Consider the following 7,650-nt stretch of genomic DNA (forward strand, 5'->3'; position numbering starts at 1 on the left):
AAGAGAACAATGGGCAACTTTTTTTTATAAGTTTAGTTAGTTAGATATTATGTTTATAGTTTGATAGTTAGTTAGTTTAGTTAGTTAGATAACATTGACAAACATATGTTTTATAGCTTTTTTAGGATAATAGGATTTACATTGTCATAATTTATGTTTTCTAAGATTTATATATTATTTTCTTTTTGTCATTCAATTTTGAAATATAATTTGAATTTCTATTCTGGACTGCCTGGTTTAGATTTGGTATTTTGGACTATATTTATATGCAGGTGTTGGGTATATAAAAAATTTATAAACGTTTTAAAAAAAAAACTCCCACAATTTACGTCGGACATGGCCTTGTCTGACGTAAATTTACGTCGGGCCTTTCAATGGCTAACGTAAATTTACGTCGGATGAGGGCATGCCCGACGTAAATTTGTGGCATGTTTTTTGTCCCTTTTTACGTCGGTCTGGCAGAATCTCTGACGTAAATTTACATCATCTTTCAGAGGCGACGTAAATTTACGTCTCCCGTATTAACGTCGGAAAAGATTCCGACGTAAAAGGCTCAAAATAGGCGACGTAAAAGACCCTTTGTGTACTAGTGGTTGTTGTTGTTGGAGTACATCGTTAATGACTTCAAGGAAAAATACCATGTCATTTCATCCTTTATTGGTAGTAAGTGGTTCACTCCAGTTTGAAATGAAATAAAATCTACTACCATTGTCTTTAGTGATACATTGCACTGTCTTTAATAATACACTGTATAGCCTAACTGTTTAGCAATTGAAATTATCAATTTCCATTGACAATATTACCAAATTCAGTGTTTGAAATGCTTTGTAGCTTGGGTCTTTTTCCTTCCATGATTCACAACCGTGAACTATAATTATTGATCGTTTATGTGTAGCAGTCTGGAACCAGAACGGCCCGTTCTGAAACTAGAACGGACCTTTCTGGTTTCACTTTTAGTGTGTTAATTTTGCACCTGGAACGGCCCGTTCCGGATGCAAAATTAACACACCAAAAGTGCAACCAGAACGGGCCGTTCTGGTTTCAGAACGGGTCGTTCTGGTTCCAGGTGTTTTCAAAAAAATTGGCATCCACGTGACATTCACCTATGCATCTACGTGACATCCACGTGGCCAACAGTTAACTCCGTTTAAATAATTTGGACGGAAGTCCCAAATTGAAACCAATTAATTTATTAGGGACCAAATTCAAACCAATTAATTTATTTGGGACGAAATTGAAACCAAAAATAAAAGTGAGACTAAATTAAAATAAACAATTATTATAAAGGACCAAAGTAGGTTTTTAGTCTATAAAAATCAAGAACATTTCCCTGCTTTCTTAATCCTTTGCCGTGAGCATCATATCTAAGATTTTATTATTTTTTCTTTTTCTTTAGTTTTGTTTACTTCGGATGATAGAATGTTCCTTTGTGATCGATACCGAGATAATATCGAATCATTAAGAATTGTTGAATCTTATTGGAGAATGGAGATTATGATCAAAATGGCTGTTGCAGAAGGATATTACCAAATTAACTTTAACAACCTAACATATTTAATTACGAAAGGGACATGCAACATGAACTCATCGAGCGAATTCAATGGGATACGATCAATTATGTTCTTTTTTTTTCGAATATAAAACAAAACACAAGAAAGAATAGGAATCTATTGGAAGCAAAGTTTAGCTAATTATTTAATTAAGTGGTCACGTGATGAGGTTTCTGTTGGTGTAGGTAGACAAAACAATAACAACAGGTGACCAGTGCACGTTAGGGTACAAGTTACGTAAATGAATCTATAATTAAAAAAAGCACAAAGTCTTAACATATAGTTGGAGGGAATATATTTATAAGTTATTTATGTTTTGTTCTTTGGCTTTTGCATAATCTTATAAATATATAAAACACAATTGATATGAACACTTGACCTATCTCCTTCATAAGGTTGAATGGTCTATAACAAATTATTCTTCGTGTAATTTTCCCTTTTGTTTATAGTTGCATGGTAAATCTAAATTTATTTTTGTGTGTGTGATTTTTGTTTTTTGTTTTTTTTTAATTTTAAATTTCTAATATTTAATTTCTTGCATTAATTCTTTTAGGTAGGCCAACCACGGTATGGATGTCTTTTTTGGTCTTGCTAAAAGTAATTAAAAATAAGTTAGAGTATGGTGGTATGGATCTGCATATTCTGCAGTATCATAGCAGTTATCTATTGACCAAATAAGTTTTTTTTTTTTTTTTTTTTTGACTAAGACCAAATAAGTTATAGTTGCACCAGTTTGATCTATTCCTATACATTTCATTCTTACATATCAATGTGAAATTTATCTATTTTAAATTAATTACTCATTACTTTTTTTATAAATATTTTTTTGGTACATAAATTATTCATTAATTGTGTTTGTAATATATAATTATATGCTTAATTATTTCATTATATAATTTTTAATTCTTTATTTTAATTTTATTTGAATTTATAATCAATTATACATGTAATATGTGAAATACATAGAACTTGTTTATTTTTCTTCTCATTTTTTTTTCGTTTTAAAAATTATTTTACGTTATTCAACAATGAATTTCTCATATAAAATATCTATTATGTTTTGACAGTTATTTTCAAAAAAAAATATTTTAAAAATAAAAAATATAAATAATAAGAGATATTTTCTCATTATCTTCTATTTTTTCAAGTATTCTTCTCATTAGTAGAAGGATTGTATTCTAAGTTAGTTATTTTGCCATTCTACATTGGTTCTAAAATCGACTTAGATAAGGTGACGTAGATGAATGAACATATCTACGTCGGTTACGTAAAAATCGACTTAAATATATTTATACATCTAAGTCGGTTTTCAAACCGACTTAGATGTACACATACGTCTAAGTCGGTTTTCACAAAATCGTTTTAGATGTATGTGTACATCCAAGTCAATTTTTATGTAAAACCATTGTAGATTGTGTTTTTTATAACCAGGTTAATTTTTAAAATAAAACTGATTCAATTATAAATAACCTGTAAAAATTGATTCAATTATCCAATATAAAAGAAACCAAGAGAGGTCAATATGGGATCCTTATCATTATATGAATGACTCAATTACATCATTATCATTATAATATATATATATATATATATATATATATATATATCATATACTAAAGAAGCAATATACTTGGAAACCAAGAGAGGCCAATCTAGTATCTATAAAGAACAGTTTTATTAAATAAAATTTGTGATTCTCAAAATAATTTCATGCAGACTTCATCACTAATTTGGCAATCTGCCTGTATGTGTCAGTTGGTTACACATATGTATTGTTGCTAGTCTTTCTCAAAATAATTTAGTCATGGACGACTGTGATGCTCAACTAGTATTTGTCATTTTATTGGGCATGTATGTGATAATCTGAATATAAAATTTTGTATTAGGTGTTAATTACTTTGGCCTTAAATTATTTTATATTATTCTTCCATATTAGAGATATTCGCACAAAAAATGTTGTTATATCCCATCAATCGGAGTATTTTGACTACCCTGATCAAAGTATGTTTTTGCTGTGATTTAACTAGAGTTCCATTTGCTTATTTACTGAATGAAGTTATATGAATGTTCTTGTGCAATTAGGTTGATGCAAACATTTTATTTTCTTGGTTGAGTATAGTTGGGTCATATTCAATATTTTACATTCCTTCTTTGATGATAAAGTGCCAAGTTGAGGTTAAACTATCATAAGTTAGACAACCAAAGAGAAAGTTTCAGTGGAGTCAAACTTGGGCTGTTGGTGAAAGCCTTTTGTTGCTAGTCAAGCCTTGTATTTGTTGATGCTGCCATCTGGGTTTTTTTATCCTAGATTCAGTTGCATCCTGCTGCTTGCTTAGTTTCAACAATTCGGTTCAGCAACTTCACACATGGTGCAAACATTGCAATAAGAGGATCAACAATTAGACCCTTGAAGTAGCTAAATATTTCAATCTAAATTTAAAGGAACTTGTGGTTCAACTTTGGAAAAGACCAACCTCATGCTGCAATCACATGTTGTGCAACTTCTTTCAGCAATCCGATTCCAAAATTTGTTTCATCATGACCACCTTAGCTGGGTTAATGGACTTGGCAGCCAATGTTATTCCTAATCAAACCACCACCTGTAGTTTATGAAGGGAAAATATGAGAATAAATGAACTCAAGCCGTGACTGATGAATATTAGGACTTACGTGACTGATGAAACTTCCTTTGCTTTTCAATGAGAAGGTTGAGAGATTAGGGGAAAAAATGAACGCAACATCAGTGAGAACATTCAGAGCATGACATTTAGAGCACAACCTAGGAGGTGACACGTCACGAGGGTTGTCGCTAAGGGCTGCCGGTGGGAGAGTGAACGGCGCACGGATGAACTGAGAGGGAACACGAGTAGAGCTGTGGGTGGAAGATGAACCAAGAGAGAGAACAGAGCAAGGTTGTGGGTGGGAAGGGAAGGGCGCGAATGGTGAGAGAGAACCCGCGCGGCTGGATAAATTTGGGGTTCTTATCTAAGTCAGTTTTACAGAAAAAACGTCATAGATCACAAGGGATATTTAGTTCTACTACAGTTATAATGTGAACCATCGTAGACTACGTTTGTTTTATTTACAAAATTTCCACCACGTCTTATTCTACATTGTTTACTTAGATTGAGCGACTTAGATGGATCAATTTGTAGTAGTGTCTTAAGTACTTTGTAAGCCTAGGCAGTGATTGATTATAAATGGATTTGGGTTTGAATTTTTGAAATCGATAAAAGTTGAACTCTTTCATTTACAATCCATAATCAACTGATTATTATATTGAAAAAGTTAAACAAAGATTCTTGAACTTATTGAGTTCAATGGATGAGACGTTCTTTGATTTGTTATAGAAGCCCCACCAATAAAGGGGGAAAGATAGAGTAGAACAAAGTAATAGAGGGAGAGGAGCAAAGCAAAGTAAAGAAGTAGAGAGGGGGTAGGAGAGGGAGAGGTGACACAGAGTAACAAAGGGGGAGGAGGAAGGGTAGAGCAAAACAACGGATGGGCGATGATCCTCCATAGAAGCTCCTCTGCAAAAACACGTGGATGCTCCTCCTTAAATGTGAAAGACCTTCTATCTAATACTGGACTTGATTGGGTGAGGTGAAGTTAAGCATTAGTAGTGGCAAAGCAATAAGAGGGGAGTGGCAAAGCAGGGAGGGGGAGAAAGAAATAAAGGAGGAGGTTGATATGAGAATTGAAAGACAAAATCAAAGACAGGGAGATGAGGATATGCAATCTAGGAGAATGAAATAAAAGGAAGAATGGGGAGTGGAGCAGTTGTAACGACCTAACAGGTCCTAACACTGTACATCTCAATAACTATAGCAACAAAAGTTATAAATCTAATCAACTAGCATTAGCATGCAAGCAATACCTAAATATACATGCGACAACATATATGTGTGTGTTTGTATGTGTGTGAGAGAGAGAGAAGGGAATCCATTTACTTCAAGAGTAAGTCTACCTATACTTATTCCACTTAATAACTCATTCTATATCAAATTTTAACTATCCAACTGTTAAATTAAGTTATTAATATATAAATCAAGTCTACAAAGTTTTAAAATTTTCATAACTATTTGATATTATGTTTATATATATATATATATATATATATATATATATATATGAGGGGGATCCACTTATTCCAAGAATAAGTCTACCTAGACTTATTTCACTCAATAACTCATGTTCTATATCAAATTTTAACTATCCAACTATTAAATTCAAAATTCTTAATATATAAATTAAGTTGGCAAAGTTTTTAAAATATTTGAAAATTATTTGATACTCTCTTTCATTAATTCAAATTGACGAATAATCATAAAAACATTTTATAGGTTGATTTGAGTTAATGAAACAAAGTATCAAATAATTTTCAAATTTTTTAAAACTTTGCAGACTTTTTCTATACATTAAGAGCTTTTGATTTAACAGTTGGATTGAAATTTGATGTAAAACATTAGTTATTGAGTGAAGTAAGGTTAGGTATACTTACACTTGTAAATGAACCCCTATCTCTCTCTCATATATACACTACAAGAAAAATCAAGATTATCTACGAAAAAATCCGTAAATAAACATAAAAATCCGTAGATAAATGTCAATTATCTACGGATTATCTACGAAAAAAATCCGTAGATAAAATGGTCGTAGATAACGTTATCTACGGAATTATATTATATTTAATTAATATTTATTTATAAATATACTTACTTGTATAATTAACAATCTACTTATTTCTATTTAAAATTAATATTATGATACAATTTAAATTAATTATTATAAATTTAAAAGTTTAAATAATAATTATATATTTTAAAATGATAATGGCTGAAATAACACTAGTGTAACTTTTACTAAGTATTACACCGCTCAATAATGTTATATTAAATGTGAATTTTGTAAATTCAACCGTTAGATTTAAAGTTCATATCACTTTATATGTTTATATCAAATTTTGTTAAAATTGAACAACAACTTGAAGGTAATCAAAGTGCTCATATTTTAGTATATTTTGAAATGTATATATTACGTCAATTTTATTTTATAAGAATGAAGTACCAAATCATCTTAAATTACTATAAAATTTTGTATATATGAGCTAAGAGTAGAAAACTTTTAATCTAACGATTGAATTTATAAAATTCACATTTAATAAAAGTTACATTGATATTACTATAACCCTTCTCTTTTAAAATATTATTTTTATAAATTAAATTTTAATATTTTAAATAAATTATTAATTAAATTAATATATTTATTCATCTTCAATCTAAGATATAAAATTCAAAAAATGTATTTATTCTTGTTTTATTTTCTAATTATCAATCATTAATAAAATACTAATTTAAAATCTTATCTAATTATATTCTAATATTTTCATATCAAATTTAAAACCATATATTAGTATGTTATTTTTTCTATCATCAATTAATTTATAAAAATAAAAAATTTAAGATGACAATTTTTAATAATATTTATATTAAAATATTATAATGAATTAAATAAAATTTTAAAATATATTTTAATCATAAATAATTTTAAAATATATTTTAATCAAAAATATATTTTTTGGTCAATACGATAACTAAAAGTATTATGATAAATAATTAAATTAAAAAAATTAAATCTTATAATGATTATTTTTTTAATGATGCTAAATTAAATAGTCTAATTATTTTACAATAAATTAAAATGAAAAGATAATAAAATATGTTAATTGATGTTTCAAATATGTAACCTAAGAAATTTATTTACGGGTGAAGTTATCTACGGAAATTTCCGTAGATAACTTATCTACGGAATAATCCGTAGATAACTTACCTACGGATATTTCCGTAGATAACTTATCAACAGAAAAATCCATAGATAAATTATCTATGGAATATTCCATAGATAACTTATCTACAGAAATTTCCATAGATAACTTATCTAATGACAATTTTTAATAATATTTATTTTAAAATATTATAATGAATTAACTAAAATTTTAAAATATATTTTAATCAAAACTGATTTTAAAATATATTTTAATCTAAAATATATTTTTTGGTCAATATAGTGACTAAAAGTATTATAATAAATAATTAAATTA

The 7,650-nt window shown here is 28.7% G+C and overlaps 1 long non-coding RNA gene across 1 annotated transcript; it reads right to left on the reverse strand.

Moving 5' to 3' along the window:
• Positions 1 to 3,207: 3,207 nt before the first annotated feature.
• Positions 3,208 to 5,632, reverse strand: LOC114915122 (uncharacterized). Its single transcript, XR_003803019.2, has 3 exons — positions 4,221 to 5,632; positions 4,025 to 4,150; positions 3,208 to 3,908 (listed from the first exon to the last, which is right to left on the reverse strand). It is a non-coding gene; the product is annotated as an uncharacterized LOC114915122 (long non-coding RNA).
• Positions 5,633 to 7,650: the final 2,018 nt, after the last annotated feature.

The sequence above is a fragment of the Cajanus cajan genome, chromosome 4, assembly GCF_000230855.2.
Source record: "Cajanus cajan strain Asha chromosome 4, NIPB_CcT2T_4, whole genome shotgun sequence".
In the NCBI taxonomy this organism is placed as follows: Eukaryota; Viridiplantae; Streptophyta; class Magnoliopsida; order Fabales; family Fabaceae; genus Cajanus; species Cajanus cajan.